Source organism: Galleria mellonella, unplaced genomic scaffold, assembly GCF_026898425.1.
Source record: "Galleria mellonella isolate WM207_F2 unplaced genomic scaffold, CSIRO_AGI_GalMel_v1 utg35, whole genome shotgun sequence".
Taxonomy (NCBI): Eukaryota; Metazoa; Arthropoda; class Insecta; order Lepidoptera; family Pyralidae; genus Galleria; species Galleria mellonella.
In genome coordinates, this window is record NW_026442082.1 from 6,068,818 (window position 1) to 6,087,806 (window position 18,989).

General features: G+C 37.7%; 1 protein-coding gene across 2 annotated transcripts in view; it reads right to left on the reverse strand.

The window, feature by feature from the left end:
• Nucleotides 1-18,989, reverse strand: part of LOC113519588 (octopamine receptor Oamb) — a 206,433-nt gene that overhangs the window by 99,514 nt on the left and 87,930 nt on the right. The window contains exon 2 of one of the 2 annotated variants that reach the window (XM_052896906.1): nucleotides 10,653-10,707. The gene's annotated coding sequence lies outside the window, so the exon portion shown is untranslated. Of the gene's footprint in view, nucleotides 1-10,641; nucleotides 10,708-18,989 lie in introns of both variants that reach the window. The other variant, XM_052896905.1, reaches the window with a different exon arrangement.

Here is an 18,989-nt window from a genome sequence, read left to right on the forward strand (position 1 = left end):
TACCACACTATAATAGGATACTGTACACTGACAGAGGGGAGAGAAGGATTATTATATAATATACCTTCTCAGGTCGACCTCTACGCGGTTCCCCCTGGAAATCATCTTGATTATTTCTTTATGAATTCATCACTATAGGACAACTGATCTTTTTCATTTTCCTCTATCATTCCTTACTGGTGCCCCGCCAGTGTATACCGATAGCACAGGCGGGGTTACCATTCCATTGTCACCAATTAAAAAAAAAAATTCAATACAGTCTTCCTGTGGTACATCCAAGTAGCATGTCCATTACATTACCTAAACGTATCGTGCTATTTATAAGTACGCGTGTTCTCGTGCCTTGGACCGCGTTACAAAGGTGGGCATATTATGTCGGCACGGAAATAAGGGACGTCTCGTATCTCAACCCGTGCCGCTTGACCCCGTTCCGGATTACGTCGCCGGTTCGTTAAACAAGTACACAACTGCAGCGGTAGGGTTAATAAATTTGCTAAACTAAACACGCTATGTTTAGTGCTGTTTAGGTGGGTATTTATACTATATGCATTAGGGTTGTCAAAATATTGATATATTCAAGTAATTTTTCACGAGCAATTAGCTCGTATTTTAAACGTTTACCATTTATGTTGTAAAAAAATAATTAAAAATATGTGCAACGTAATTGTGTTCCCTATATCTGTTGGTTCCTTTTTTTTAGTGGATGATAATGAAATAGTAACCCCGCCTGCGCTATCGGTATACGATGACGGGGCACCAGGGGGAGGTGATCAGTGAGGATGAAAGTGGGTCAGTTAGCCCATCGTGAAGAATTTCAAGAGAATTAACCACGATGGTTTCCAGGGGTAACCGCGTGGAAGTCGACCTGATAGGGTACATTGTTAACGATGGAGCTGTTAAACTCCATTACTAACAATCCCTTTCCTGGGGGGAAATTATATTTAATTATATTTGTTGGTTTGAAAGTTATTTTTTGTTACATCTGTGTCATAGATGTCATGGACAGCTTTGTCATTAATCATAGTTTACATGGGGGGAAGGGATCGTTAGTAATACGGGCTACCGGTCCCATTGCTAGCAATATACTCTGTCAGGTCGACGTCCACGCGGTTCCTCCTGGAAACTATCGTGCTGAGTTCCAGGTGTATTCATCACGATGGGCTGACTGACCTGCTTTTTTCATTATTCACCTATCACCCCTCACTGGTGCCCCGCCAGCGTATACCGATAGCGCAGGCGGGGTTACAATTCCATTAATCATGCATAAAAAAATCATAGTTTACGAAAAAAATCACTAGATGGTGTTAATGTCAAATAATAATATTACTAATACAGTGAATTGTAAATGAAAAAGTGGAAGCTTTTTAACTTAATTATTTAAAGAGCTTTTACTTTATTTAGTTACTAATTATATTACGAGATTTGGATTAGAATAAAATAGGGTTCCTATATAAATAAATTGTTTAGTTTCATTAAAATTCGTTCAAGCATTTTAGCGTAATTGAGAAATCAAACATCCAAAGTACTTCACATACTTTTGTAATTACTATAGTAATATTTTAATATCTATTGGGCATTAAATCGCGCTAGAATGGATGGACAAATTAAAATGAAACTTAGTACGTACATAGACCAAAACCAACTCTAACACACGGAATACTTTTCATCATAAAGTTATAGTTGTCGGAAAATGCTATTATTCACAAAATCACACACAAGTCGCCTAAGGGAGGGAGAGAGATGGGCAGCAGCGTCCCTTTTAAAACAAACAAAGTGTAACTACAGTTGCCAATCTGCTTGCCAAGCGTGGCAACTACTGGCAAAACCTCCCAAGGAGGAGGCTGATGTTCTTTTTTTTTATTCAACTTGGAATGGCAAACAAGCTGACGGCCCACCTTATGGAAAATGGTAACCGTCGCCTATAGACATGAGTCGTACCGTGGACATAACAGAGTATACTGTTTTGCCCATGATATGGCCCATGGGGGGCATGCGTTGCCATTCTTGAGGACTCAGGTGTTATTCCTCTGTACCCAGTAAATTCACGCCATATCCCACCCTTCAAACCGAAACACAGCCATGCAAACACAACTGCTTCAAAAGCAATCGACTTTTGTACAAAGTCTCCTTCTGGTACATCCTAATAGAATATTTAGATAGGATACTTTGTGCATTGATTTACACGAGTAAATCCATAGGATACACTTAGTGTAAATATATGAAAAGTTCTGAACATTGAAAAGGAATCACTGTAAATAGACTTTATTTTCCAAAAAAAATTATTTTGCTCCGCAAAACAGCAGTTACAATCGTCGTAAAAACAAAAAGGAAATACACGTCATCGGTTGATGAGAGATTTGTCAAAAAATAAATTGACGAATTAATACCTCTTTCTTTTGTGGGAGGTTTAAAAATAAAATGGCGGGGCGTCCTCTAAATAGGTTCTTTATTTTTCATTATTAATACATCGACATGACGTCGCCATCTCGCTGTTCGACGCGAGTTAATATTTAACGCTGATTGGTCCCCCGCCCACACTTAACCTGTCAACGGTGCTGAGTGTCTGAAAAGTCCCCGGGGTGTATTTTTATCTTCCAATCTGTCAATGGTTTACAACCCTGCCACTTTTATATTTTACTAGCGGCCCGTCCCGGCTTCGTACAGTTAGATATTTTTACAACATTTCAAAAAGTGGTTATTGTGACATAACGATAATAGTTGGACATATAGTATCGAGAAGTTTTTTGTAGTTATTGATATTTTCTTCAATATTGTAGAACATACTTTTGTTCTATCACCAATAGTTTCCGCAGCGCACGCGACTAAAGATATTTTATAGCATTTTTTTTCCCACCTTGAGTTACGTTAGTAAAGTTTTAGTAAGGATCCCTAATCTTTCTAGCAATAAATATATGCCTATGCTACTCAGGGTGAACGTAGCTTTCTAATGATGAAAGAATTTTTGAAATCGGCAAAGTAGTTTTTGAGTTTATTCATTACAAACATACATACACACAAAAATACAAATCTTTCCTCTTTATAATATTAGTGTAGATGTGCCTATCTCACTGTTGCATAGACATAAAGCATTTAGATCATTTGGGGTATAATGCACTAATAGTATAGTGATGAAACGATTGTAAGTTATGGGATCTAACCCCATTGACCCATTGCTAACAGTACACCCTATTAGGTCCATCTCCACGCGGGACTCCCTGGAAGCCATCGTGGTTAATTCGACATGATATCATCCCCCACTGGTGCCCCGCCAGTGTATACATTCTTTTACATTTTTTTTATGCAACTTAGAATGGCAAACAAGCTGACGGCCCTCCTGATGGAAAGTGGTGACCGTCGCCTATAGACATGAGCAGTACCATGGACATAACAGAGTACTCTGTACCCATTAAATTCACGCCATATCCCACCCTTCAAACCGGAACACAGCCATGCAAACACAGCTGCTTAACGGTTGAAACACGAGTGGGACAGAAGTACCCAAGCAATGAATTGAGAATTTTACCATTCCTTCTATGTATATTCCTTGTTCTTAGAAATGCTGTAACGTGTAAAATTTTCAAATTAAAATTTCGAACACGATTTTTTTTAAGTGGCCCAGATCCGATGTTGAACTAGACATACAACTACACAGATACGTTTAAGTACATGTCTTAAAAACGTACAATGATATTATTAAAATAGATAAAGAGAAGATAAATTAAACGAAACCGCGTTTGTTAAATTTTCACGAGTGACCGCCGCCGCGCCGTACGGGCCCCGGCATTAAGTGAGTTCACAGCCGGGCGGCCATTGTTTAGATAATGCCACCTCGCCCTTTGTAACACTAGGTTTCATTGCGACAGACACGGAACCCAATTGTACCTTCGTCAAGACGATATTTGGCAGGACACGAGGAAACCCTGAAATCGGATTGGAAGGTGATACGAAATTATTAGCATACTTTGAAACGAGTGTTCTAATAGTGGAGCAAAATTTTTTGTTAAAAGTACATGGGTGGACTTATGCCTGAAAATTCTGAGCCTTTCATATCTTCTAGTTTCATCCCAATCATCTGGACGAGTGGCGGTTTTCCACCGTGCGTTTTTCAAGGCACTTTCTTCCACACACAACCATTCTTTGGAATCAACTTCCAGCAGCAGTATTTCCGAACCGATACGACAACATAACCTTCAAGAAAAGAGTATATTCCTTTTTAAAAGGCCGACAGTACACTTGCAATGCCGCTGGTGTTGTGGGTGATCATGGGCGGCGGTAGTCACTTACCATCAGGTGAGCCGTATGCTCGTTTGCCATCTTTGTTGTAAAAAAAAATTAACATGTCACGTTCACCTTCTATATTAGCATGAGGTCACCGAACTCAACAAACTGTAGATTTTGAATTTTGAATTTTCGGTATTTTTGTCATAAGAATATTTTATTATTACATAACACATAGGATTACCATTTGTACTAATTTTATTGTGCAATAAATAAGATACTTTATATACTTACGCGGGCAAAGTCGCGGGAAACAGCTAGCATAAAGAAATAAAATTAGATTATCCACGTATAAAAAATAAGAAATACAGACGTACACAGTTATAGACGACGCAACTACCGCCATCTGTACGAGAACTAACCCCGCCATATTTGTACTACTTATTGGAACGTCACAAAAGCTATTTATTGAGAGTAAATCCTCTTTCGCGCCGAACCCCTACGAAAACACCGCACCTGTTGCTGTTTATCCCAATCGTTTAAATTTGTTTAACATAAATCTCATACGTGTATCGAAACCGAATCGAAATTTAGCCGGTGTACAAGTGCGCCCTCTTCAATTAACTTGCAGCTAACGATTACTAAAGAAGATACGTTACTTGTTCAGGAAGTGTTTGGAAAAAATAAATTAAATTAAAAGTTTTAAATTGTACAGTAAAGAAAAAAGAGTGATTAAAACATAAGAATGTTTACAAAAATAGAGGACAAACGAGCATGGGGCTCGCCTGGTGACAAATGTACTGCCGTCTGCTGCTTTCCAATGACACCCGTAACATTAAAGAAATTGCAGGTGTGTTGCCAGCCTTTTAGGAAGGAATATGTTCTTTTATTGTCATATTCGTTTGTAAATATATATATGTATATGTATATGTATATGTATATGTATATGTATATGTATATGTATATGTATATGTATATGTATATGTATATGTATATGTATATGTATATGTATATGTATATGTATATGTATATGTATATGTATATGTATATGTATATGTATATGTATATGTATATGTATATGTATATGTATATGTATATGTATATGTATATATATATAGGTTGTATCAGCCATTTTACCAGTAGTTGCCAGGCTTGGCAGTCTGGTTGGCAACCGTGTATGCAATAACACATACACACTAATACGTATATACACACCAATTTTACGTCTTATTCATTCACATTTCATTCTCGACGTTGTGTCGTATTTGATTTTTTAACCGACTTCAAAAAAAGGAGACGATTGCATTCGCTTATCTTATTATTAGCTGATCCGGCAAAACGTGTTTTAACCCTACCCCTATCTACGTTTACCATTTTTCTTATCGGTATAAAAACTAAATTCAGAGACAATTTCATTAAAATCGGTTGAGCGGTTCCTGAGATCAGCACGAGCGAACACCGCGACACGGGATTTTTAACAGAATTCTTAGAAAGAAGTTCTCTATACGGCTGTTTTTTATGTTTGCTATCTAAGAACTCCGTCGATTTAGTAAAAAATCTTTTATTTATTTAAAAAATACACTTTTAGATGGATCCCGTAGAGGTTTCATCAAAATCGCTTTAGTATTTTAGTTTATATTTCAAAATAACTGATATTATATAGCTTAAATAAATAAATAAATTATTACAACTGAAGTCAGAACAACACAGTAAGTATTTTATATTATTCTCAATTTCGTGTATAATATAGTATACATCATATATGTGTACGTATATTTGTTATTTACATATATATTTATTCGTTTATATATGTAATTTTAGTATGTATGTATATCAATAATTAGTAGTACCGCATTCGGGTATTCTGACACTTGCCTATGGTTGACTGGGAGAGAATGCTTTTAGCATTAAGTCCGCCATGTACACATATATGTACTAATGAATAAATAAATAAATAATGCCGTCGCTTTTTTGTAGAGAAAAATTTATTTATTACATATTAAGATAATGTAATAAATTATATAATACAAATTTATTATCATAAGTAATTATCCTGTTATCTGTTATCAACGCAAAGTGAGTGCAGTAGCATCGTCATACAAATTACCTTGTACCCCATTTTTTTTTTAATTATTTTAAATTATTATTACTCGTGTATACTTAGTTAAATCCCACTACCTATCCTTATAATCACTTAGCCCTACGTATTTCCAGTTTTATGTGTGTTATATATATATGTGTATTAGTGTGGTATATTTGTATGTATTTATGCGTATATGTATATATGTATATGTATGTATATATATTTATATATGTATGTTTATGTATATATATATGTATATATTTGGATGTACGTGTATATGACTATGCTGTTACAGATATTTTTTTTTTCAGGTCTATTTTTTTTAACGCGCCACCTACCTATTTATGCTTTAATTCCTTCTACCCAAAGGTTGTCTGGAAGAGATTGCTTAGCAATAAGACCGCCTCTTGTACTACACTATACGTATTGAAAATTGTTCAACAAATCCTGTGATGTTGGTGCAATAAAGTGTTAAATAAATAAATGAATATACTTGCCTTTTGTTAAGAAAAAATAAATTTAATTCCTTTGTTCATCTATTTGAATTCATATCTATGAAAAGAATATTTTATTACTGTTATTGTATTAGCCGTTGCTTGTCCACTGCTGGACATAGGCCTCCCCTGTAAAGGGAGTATTGCCAGTAGTCGCCACGCTTGGCAATCGCAGTTAGGCTTTGGTGGTGTTTTAAGAGGGGCGCTTCTTCCTATCGGTCGCCTCTTACGACACCCATGGGAAAGAAAGGGGTGGCTTATTCTATGCTGGGACCGCACGGCGATAAAATAATATTATTCAATTGTAATTTTATTTATTTATTCGATATAAATATTTGTGCACGGATTCCGCTGATTTCTTTTTTTCAAATAAGAAAAGAAATATATGGCTGAACATAAAATAATATTGTTTCAAATTTGACAGCACAGATAAATAGGTAATATGGAGAAGCTTTTAGTAACATTGTTTCTATATATAAAAAAAATAAAAAATAAAACAAACATACTCATATATATGGAATATACCAGAGGTACAAAAGTCATTTGCTTGGGTACTTCTGTCCCATTCGTGTTTCAATCGTAAAGTAGTTGTGTTTTTTTTTTTTAATTGATGAAAATAGTATGGTAACCCCGCCTGCGCTAACGGGCTACGTTGGCGGAGCACCAGTGAAGGGTGATAGATGAGAATGAAAACAGGCCAGTTAGTCCATCATGATGAATTCATCAGGAATTAACCATGATAGTTGCTAGGGGGAACCGCGAGGAGGTCGACCTGGTTAGGTATATTGCTAGCAATGGTATTCTCAGTCTCCATCACTAACAATCCCTTTCCCCCCAAAGTAGTTGTGTTTCCGCATGCTTTTTTGGCCCCTGTGTTGTAAAAAAAAAATACATAGGACGGTAATCAAATTTAATGGCAGCCATTCATAACTGAACGACTAGTGAAGACTGAATCTAATTAACTTTTATTGGCGCTCGATTATCCGATATTGAATTGGTGAGCAAACCAATTTTCTAAATCCACTAGCTTTTACCGACCATAAAATTGCGGCCATTGCTTTTTATAGATAGTGAATTTTTTACTAATATTATACATTTTTTTTTTATTCAATTTAGAATGGCAAATAAGCTGACGGTCCACCTGATGGAAAATGGTAACCGTCGCCTATAGACATGTGCAGTACCATGGACATAACAGAGTATACTGTTTCGTCCATGATACCCCCCATGCGTTGGCATTCCTGAGGACTCAGATGTTATTCCTCCGTACCCTGTAAATTCACGCTATATCCCATCCTTTAAAGTGAAACACAAACACAGCCATGCAAACCCAACTGCTTTACAGTTGGAACACGTGTGGCGTATTACTGGCCATCACAATACGCCTTTTATATAACTGGCCATCATATTCCGCCTGTCATATTTTTATATTTCTATTGTTCTTATGTTTTTAGAATTCTGTCATTATTAGTCTTTGTTTCCCTACCGATGAAGACGTGTTAAAAGAGAACTACAATATTAAGCATTTTAATTTATCAACCGGTTTCTCTTTTTTTTTTTTATACTACTTAGAATGGCAAACAAGCTGACGGCCCACCTGATGGAAAGTGGTAACCGTCGCCTATAGACATGAGCAGTACCATGGACATAACAGAGTATACTGTTTCATCCATGATACCCCCCATGCGTTGCCATTACTGAGGACTCAGGTGTTATTCCTCTGTACCCAGTAAATTCACGCTATATTCCACCCTTCAAACCGAAACACAGCCATGCAAACACAACTGCTTCACGGTTGAAACACGAACGGGACAGAGTTACCCAAGCAATCGACTTTTGTACAAAGTCTCCCTGTGGTAAATTATTACTGTTACTTGTAATAATTTAAATTTAATAAAAAAAAAATCTAATTATCTGTTAATATGACTTTTATTTATAAAATTTAAAATAATTAAATTAAAGTGAAATACACAAGGTGTTATGTCGTATTCAGTAATTTCACAGCCGTATTCCTTTCCCTTCAAACTGAAACGTCGCCGAATTATCCTCCCAATCACGTTTGTACGTGAGACATGCAAATTATTTGGATCCGATATCGGCTGCCACATCTAAAATGGTCGCGGTATCTGGATCACACACTTGGCATCGCGTACTTTGATCGATACCCGAGCAGTGATGTTTTATTACAATGCGAATTGAGTTGTTATCGGCCGATATTCTTTATTCTTTTTACCTCTTTTTACCAGAGGGAGACTTTGTACAAAAGTCGTTTGCTTGGGTACCTCTGTCCAATTCGTGTTTCAACCGTAAAGCAGTTGTGTTTGCATAGCTGTATTTCAGTTTGAAGGGTGGGATATGGCGTGAATTTACAGGGTACTGAGGTATAACATCCGAGTCCTCAGGAATGGCAACGCATGGGGGGTATCATGGGCGAAACAGTATACTCTGTTATGTCGATGGTACTGTTCATGTCTATAGACGACGGTTACCACTTTCCATCAGGTGGGTCGTCAGCTTGTTTGCTATTCTAAGTTGTATAAAAAAATTTTCTTTATTTTTTATAGCTACTTCCAAAGGAATCTCATATAAAAAATCTATGTATATCTCTATATGTATTTAAAAAACCAACAGAGTTTCGTGCCTCCAGTCAAACTGTTTATAATTTCTCTTCTCCATCCAAAGGTTGCCTGGAAGAGATCGCTTTTAGCGATGAGGCCGCCCATTGTTTTCTTAGTGTAATATTTTCTTGTAATTGTTTATATTTATAATAAGTTTACTATTGTAATCTTTTGGAGGAAACAATAAAGAGTATCTATCTATCTATCTATCTATATTAATAGTTATTACATTGATTGCAGTGTAGGACGATCCCTCATTAGATGGAGTAACGACCTGAAATGCGTTGCAGGGAGTCAGTGGATGCAGGTGGCTCTGTACCGTTCTTTATGGCAGTCTATGGGGGAGGCTTATGTCCAGCAGTGGACGGATAATGGCTGACATGACGATGATGATATTAATTTCTGGCTTAAATAGCGAAACAGGTTTTAACATATCAATATTGTGTACAGGTAGGCAAATAACATAGGAACGTCTAATTGTCCAAGGAACGGTACAAAGCAAAAGTTCTCGGGGTAGATCACCAACGCGATGGACAGACTTCATCAAAACGGCCACACAGCAGTCTATTGTGGAATACTCTCGCTTGGCTGTGAACAGAAGTAGATGGAGACATATTGCGAGGGCCTCAATCGCGAAGGAGAGCCTCATCGACGATCCACTGTCATTGTGAAAACCACGACCACTCTGTCCAGAGTGTACGACTGAAGAGAGAGAGATTTTAAAATAGTACAGTAGAATCTCGATTGTCCGAATCAAATAAAACCAGGGGTATTCCATATAATTGGAAATCCGAATACACGATTTCAATGTGAAATCAAACAATAATTCAATTTTAATATATTTTTTTTTATTGTGTAAAGGGTTTTTATATACGTCGTTTAAACAATACGATATAAAAAATTATGAGCTATAAAGATAATGGATTACACAATACCTGTGTATTCTTTATTAAAAATAATAATAATAATCTTTATTCAAAACAGATGTGCTTAACCATGGTCCCCATATGGGTCGAGTCTGTATCTGGGGAACCTATTAAATTATATACACTTTTGTAAATTTGATATTCTTGTTACAGTAACTGGATATAATGACTATATATTACATGTGCGTGCGTGCGTGCGTGCGTGTGCACGTGCATGTGTGTGCTTGCGTCGTACGTGCGTGCGTGCGTGCGTGTGCACTAGATGGCGGTGTGTGTATCCAATGTGCAAAACATATTCATACTTTAAAGTCACCTTCCGCCGACTCGAGCAGCCCAATTGTGATGCAATAATCTTCTTAGACAGTTTCCTGAAAAGAGGAAAAAAAATCAAAATGAGATTTTGTTTTTATTTTTACAATGTAGGAACTTTTCGATTCGCGTATATTTTTTTGTGCATTAATTTTGTGACAATTGAAGTCATCTGTCTCTTTCGCAGAGCAAATTTTTAAATTATGGTAATTGTTAACAAACAAGGAAAAATATTTTATTCAAGTACTAATAAAAAAAGTTCGTGACTGTAAATATACCTAAAGAAATTATTTAAATTTAAGATATTGTACTATGAATTTACCAGAGGGAGACTTTGTACAAAAGTCGTTTGCTTGGACACCTCTGTCCTATTCGTGTTCCACTGCCATATACCACTCTGAAAACCGAATCACAGCCATGCAAACACAACTGCTTCACGATAGAAACACAAATAGGACAGAGGTGCCCAAGCAAACCGCTATTGTACAAAATCTCCTTCGGGTGTGCAAGTAGTATGGAAAAAACGTAAATCAAAGTACAAAACGATAAAAAAAAGTTGAGTCTCCTATACTTACGAGAACTTAACAGCTGAACGCACCGTATTAGTATGGGACGTTAAAAAAAATTTGTCATTTCAATTTCAGTCCACGCCCTTTGGGAAAAATATTCAATTTCGCTGGCATAAGACTTGTTTAAAAGGAATGTAAATAATTTAGATATCACCGTGGGCATATGATACGCAGTTATGGAGATAATATTTTAAGGAAAGTGCCTATTAAATATGGTTGTGGATGGTTATAAGGGTAGAGAGAGACTTAAAAAGATATGGATAGATCGTGTGAAAGATGATACTGCGAGAAAGGGAGTGAAAAACGTGTTACGCCGACCACAAACGACACGGAATGAAGAGTATTATGGATGCTAGTTATATTTTTCTCGGGGAAGGCTTTTTAAATTTATAAATATTAAATTTATAAACTGGGTTTCAAATTTGTGTAGTATAATGTAAATTTAGTATGGCCGTGTGGTCCCGGCATAGAATAGGCCACCCTTTCTTTTTCCGTGGGTGTGGTAAAAGTCGACTAAGGGACGGCGAAGAATGGGCAGCAGCGTCCCTCCTAAAACAACTCTAAAGCCTGATTGCGGTTGCCAATCCGCCTGCCAAGCATGGCAACTACTGACAAAACCTTTCAAGGGGGAGGCTTATGTTCAGCAGGGGACAGTTGAAGGCTGATATAATGATGATGATGATGTAGATTTAGACTAAAATTATAAAAAAAGAGAGAGCGAAAACGGAATAATAATAGCTAGACTACTTCACTACATAGTATAAAATAAAGTTGCTGTCGCTGTCTGTCCGTCCCTATGTATGCTTAAATCTTTAAAACTACGCAACGGATTTTGAAGCGGTTTCTTTTAATAGATAGAGTGATTCAGAGGAAGGTTTATATGTTTAATGTTTACATGTGTATTATAGTAGAGAAACATTGATAATTTTAGAGGTTTCTAATGTGATGTGATGTAATGTGCACCCGTGCGAAGCCGGGGCGGGTCGCTAGTAGTATCTACATTTTTACTTGCTAGCACCATCTACCACTCCTATTGGTTCAGATCACAGAAAATCAGCATTTAGGCGATACGTATGAATGCCTAAACATTTAGCGGAGTGGTGACCATTTTAGTCGCATAATTTCCTATTAGTTACAAGTTTATTTTTATAGATAGATAGATACTCTTTATAGTTTCCTTTAAAAGATTACAATAGTAAACTTATTATAAATATAAACAATTACAAGAAATAATCACAATGAGAAAACAATGGGCTACCTTATCGCTAAAAGCGATCTCTTCCAGGCAACCTTTGGATGGAGAGAAGTAATTAATTTTAAATAATTTGGTGGGAGGCACTATGAAATTTTTTTATTTCCTTTTTCTTTAAGTTTATAATTTATTATGTTTTAGTTGTAATTATTATTGATATAGATAGATAAATAATTTATTTATTTGCATAACTTACAGCACACAAATAACATTAGATATTGGTGCGTACTTAAAATAAGAAATAAAACCATACACATACGAAAAAAAAACAAAAGAAAGTACATATAATATAAGAGGTAACATAATTTTTTGTGAGTGTACCACAATATCATAAAACGGTCACAACTCAGTTTGATATGCGCCAAATAAATATTTTTCTTTCTTTCTTTCATATTTACATACATATATATATATATATATATATATATATATATATATATATATATATATATATATAAATATGTTGCAATAAGACGACGAAATTTTTGGAGATTTATATTTGAACTGACTTGTAACTGACTCTCAACTCAGAATATTAACAAATAAAAATTATCTTTTTTTTATACAACTTAGAATGGCAAACAAGCTGACGGGACCGTCAGCTGATGGAAAGTGGTAACCGTCGCCTATAGACATGAGCAGTACCATGGACATAACAGAGTATACTGTTTCGCCCATGATACCCCTCATGCGTTGCCATTCCTGAGAATTCAGATGTTATTCCTCTGTACCCTGTAAATTCACGCCATAACCCACCCTTCAAACCGAAACACAGCCATGCAAACACAACTGTTTCACGGTAGAAACACGAATAGGACAGAGGTTCCCAAGCAATCGACTTTTGTACAAAGTCTCCCTCTGGTAAAAAATCTTATTATACTAAATACAAATAAAGGAAATTAAGTTAAAATGGTGGAGCGACACATCTACTTGTCACGTACAGTGCTAAATTAACAATTATTAAACCTCTTAATAAATTTCCTTACTGCATTACATAGATTGGCCATGTGGTCCCGGCATAGAATAGGCCACTCCTTTCTTTCCCGTGGGTGTCGTAAAAGACATACATACGGGTAGTATGACTTTATTAGCATATTAAAACAATTTAATATACAATGGCTGATTTATTTGTAATAGAAACAGATATTGGGACCTTTAAGAAAAGAGCGTATTCCTTTATTAAAAGGCCCTACGGCGCCTACAATTTCTCCGATGTTACGGATGCCTATGGGCGGTGGTAATCACTTACCATCAGGTGAGCGGTATGCTTGTGTTATAAAAATTTTACTCCACAAGAACAGCGACTTCAATTGTGACAAAGTAAACTGAATGACGTATATTGTAGACAAATTAGATAGAAAATATAATAAAAGTGTTAGTATGTGAAATATTATGTCCACAACCATATTTTGTTTTGCAATACGTAGCTATTTTACTTAGCTAAGAAAAATGTAAACAGTTTTAACCGTCACTCAATTAAGACCGAATCTCAATGAGAATAAAAAAGAATTATCAAATCGGTTCAAAAATGGTGATTTTTTTTACAGCGCAGGGGGCAAACGAGCATGCGGCTCACCTGATGGTAAGTGACTACCGCCGCCCATGATCACCCACAACACCAGCGGCATTGCAGGTGTGCTGCCGGCCTTTTAAAAAGGAATATACTCTTTTCTTGAAGGTTATGTTGTCGTATCGTCACGCTCAACATTTTCATGAAAAACAGAGATGAATGGAGAACTTGCTTTTTTTTACTATATACCAGGGATCGTTATCGACCGGTCGATCGCGACTATTAGTCCAGTGGATGGTGGCGAGGCAAACAATATAATATGTTGCTAATCTAGCGGAAGATGCTCAGACGCGCAATGCTCACACTAATATAAATAAGTAGTTACTAAGAATAATTTTCAATTTTATGTTTTCCCTCTTAATAAAATAAAAAAAAAAATACTACAATACTACGTAATTGTGTATTGAACGTTGTTTCGAATGAAGTTATGGATAAAAGTTTGTCGCTTAAAAATTAAGTTACTTTCATTTAAGTTTGTCTAGTTATTTTTGTTTGTAAATTGTCACAATATTGTACACTGTTTTAGAGAGAGAACTCTTTAAGAGTTAAGCTCGCTTTTGTACATTTAGTTTCCATTGTCATATTTTTTATATATTAAAAAATAATTTTGTATAATAAAGTATAATAAATTATTTATATAATTAATACGTGAAGCAAAAATTATGTATCCCTTTTTTATGAAAATTGCACGGACGGGGGAGTATGAAATTTGGCACACTTATAGTTTATATAGAGAAGAAACGCAAAATGCTAATATTTTTTTTTATTTTTATTTTTACATTACACAAACTACCACGTTTTTGACACACACACACACACACACATACGCATATATACTCTTTTGTTTATTGTTAAAGTCTGTGGTCAAATTGGGAATAGATTCATATTGTTTGTCCTTAATATTATTTGTCTATAGTCTTACTGAATGTTAACCATAATAAATTAATTTATTACAATATATATTACGGTCTAATTTCGACTACTAGGCGACCACTAATTCGTATAAATATACATAATTAACTAAAGAATACCTTCAAGTATCGCTTAACAAGTTTTCACGTTTACACTGTACAAAAATTAGAAGGGGATTCATCCATTTAGATTGAATCCTCCTTTATACCATAAGTAAATTCGTGCTCTATCTACTAGCTCTAGTTAATTAGGTTTGCTGGTAAAAGCAGCCGAGTGCTGGCTTCAAAGAAGCCTAGAATAGAAAGGCTTCCCTTGTGCAGTAGCCTCGTAAAGGTTAGGTTTAAAATTTTAAACTTTTCCAAGCAAATCTCAGAAGAAAGAGGTGCTTAGGTGTATTTTACAAATAATATATATTACGATTAATATAAATCAAAGAAAGTTTATTGAGTGGCGACCCCGTACGGGCAAATGCAATGTAGGACGAACTCCGACTAGATGGAGCGACAGCCTCAAATGCATTGCAGGGAGTTAGTGGATGCAGGTGGCTTAAAAGCATTCCTTATGGCAGTCTATGGGGGAGGTTTATGTCCAGCAGTGGACGGATAGTGGCTGACATGATGATGATGATGATTACGACTGAATAAAATCCTGTTTAATATGGGATAAAATTTAATAATTATAATTTTTTAATTAGATGTTATACATACCTGCCTCTTCACATATGATCACTGACCAAGATACAAATGTTTATATTCATTTCGTTGCCATATGGTCCCGGCATAGAATAGGCTACCTCTTCTTATCTCGTGGGTGTCTTAAGAGACGACTAAGGGAGAGCGAGGGATGGGCAGCACCGTCCCTCTTAAAACAGAGCGTGGCAACTACTGGCAAAATACTCCTAGGGGAGCAGTGTTTAGCAGTGGACAGTTAAAGGCTGATGCCATTATTGCTCATTATTATTTCTAAGCAAATTTAAAATTAACACGCATTATTTACTATTAACGCTATTGTTTCCTTTTGGCTCTTCTTCACCGCTTTTTTTTTTGTCGAAGGGAAATGCTCATGAAGACCCGCATATCTCTTTCGAGGTACTGCCGGACTCTTACCGGCTAAAACTCCCCGGTGCTCCTTCTCAGCGCTTTCCTCGAGACGTGGGTGTGCCCGAGCAATCGTCTCATTCCGAATGCATTGGTCCGCCACACAAGGCGGACCCCTTCACTAGGTGACCTGTAGTTGTATCCTCCCTGAGGGGCGCGCAGGAGCACGCGCACGCCTCCTCCGGGCCGTGTTGGTGATGTGGTGACAGCTGCCCTCGCAGCTGCCGCCCCTGGCCCATGCGGTGAAGTAGGATCTCCTTCTCGGTCCTGCCGTCCTCGCCTATGTCACCGGCGCCTGATTTGAGGGGCGTAGGGACCAATCTCTCGCACTCTTTCCGCCGTTTCCTTCTTTGACATGGCGGCCTCGCAAAACCCAAGTACGCCATCCATGCGCTCTCACTGGACACCATCTGTCCGACCCTAGTCTTCTAAGTTCCTTTTGCCAGTATACATATATTTCTAATTTCCATTCCTCGTTTCCTTTATTGTCCACAGTACTTATAGATTAGTACCATAGAAATGTTATAGTTAAACGGTTTTATTTAGCTCGACCTGTACGGTATTTATTTATTTGGGTCAAAATTAGAAATTGGAATTTAAGCACCTTCCCGTTGTCAGATTGGTCTGAAATTTGGTACACACATTTAATTTAGATGACAATACAATATAATAAAATCAATAACATTATAAATCTAAGATGGCCGCCGATACAAAATGGCGGATTACATATTTTTCCTTAACCCCCGCAATATGGGTATCAAATGAAAGGGCTACACTAGTAAAACACGATGATTATGTCAAAATTTAAAATTCAAGATGAACGCCGTTCCAATATGGCGGACTAGGTACATATTTTTCCACAACCACCACAATATGGGTATCAAATTATAGGACTACACTGAGACACCCAGACACTAGACACTCAGACGCTAGACCCTCAGACACTAGACACTCAGACACCCAGACCCTAGACACACAGACACTAGACACTCGGATACAAGACACTCAGACACTTGACACTCAGACACCCAGACACTAGACACTCTGACACTAGACACTCGACACTCAGATACTAAACACTAGACACTAGACACTCCGACACTCGGATACAAGACACTCAGACACTAGACACTCAGACACTAGACATTCGAAACTCGACACTCGACACTTGACACTCGACACTCGGCACTCGACACTCGACACTCGACACTCGACACTCCACACTCGACCCTCGACACTCGACACTCGACACTCCACACTCGACCCTCGACACTAGACACTCAGAAACTCAGACACCCAGACACTAGACACTCAGACACTAGACACTTGGATACAAGACACTCAGACACTAGACTCTCAGACACTTGACTCTCAGACACCCAGACACTAGACACTCAGACACTAGACACTCAGACACTAGACATTCGAAACTCGACACTCGACACTCGACACTTGACACTCGACACTCGACACTTGACACTCGACACTCGACACTCGACACTCGACAGTCGACACTCGACACTCGACACTCGACACTTAGACACTAGAAACTCAGACACCCAGACACTAGACACTCAGACACTAGACACTCGGATACAAGACACTCAGACACTAGACTCTCAGACACTTGACACTCAGACACCCAGACGTTAGACACTCAGACACTAGACACTCGAAACTCGACACTCGACACTTGACACTCGACACTCGGCACTCGACACTCGACACTCGACACTCGACACTCCACACTCGACCCTCGACACTCGACACTCGATAATTAGACACTAGACTCTCAGACACTTGACACTCAGACACCCAGACACTAGACACTCTGACACTCGACACTAGACACTCGACACTTGACACTCGACACTCGACACTCGACATTCGACACTCGACACTCGACACTCGACACTCGACACTCAGACACTAGACACTCAGAAACTCAGACACCCAGACACTAGACACTCAGACACTAGACACTTGGATACAAGACACTCAGACACTAGACTCTCAGACACTTGACTCTCAGACACCCAGACACTAGACACTCAGACACTAGACACTCAGACACTAGACATTCGAAACTCGACACTCGACACTCGACACTTGACACTCGACACTCGACACTTGACACTCGACACTCGACACTCGACACTCGACACTCGACACTCGACACTCGACAGTCGACACTCGACACTCGACACTCGACACTTAGACACTAGAAACTCAGACACCCAGACACTAGACACTCAGACACTAGACACTCGGATACAAGACACTCAGACACTAGACTCTCAGACACTTGACACTCAGACACCCAGACGTTAGACATTCAGACACTAGACACTCGACACTCGACACTTGACACTCGACACCCGACACTCGACACTCGACACTCGACACTCGACACTCGACACTCGACACTCGACACTTAGACACTAGACACTCAGACACCCAGACACTAGACACTCAGACACTAGACACTCGGATACAAGACACTCGGATACAAGACACTCAGACACTAGACTCTCAGACACTTGACACTCAGACACCCAGACACTAGACACTCTGACACTAGACACTCGACACTAGACACTAGACACTCGACGACACTCGACACTCGACACTGGACACTCGACACTCGACATTCAGACACTAAACACTAGATACTCAGACACTCGACACTCAGACACTAGACACTCGACACTCGACACTCGACACTCAGATAGTAAACACTAGACACTAGTCACTCCTACACTCGGATACAAGGCACTCAGACACTAGACTCTCAGACACTTGACACTCAGACACCCAGACACTATAATAATATATATATATATATATATATATATATATATATATATATATATATATATATATATATATATATATATATATATATATATATATATATAATAGGTATATATATATATATATA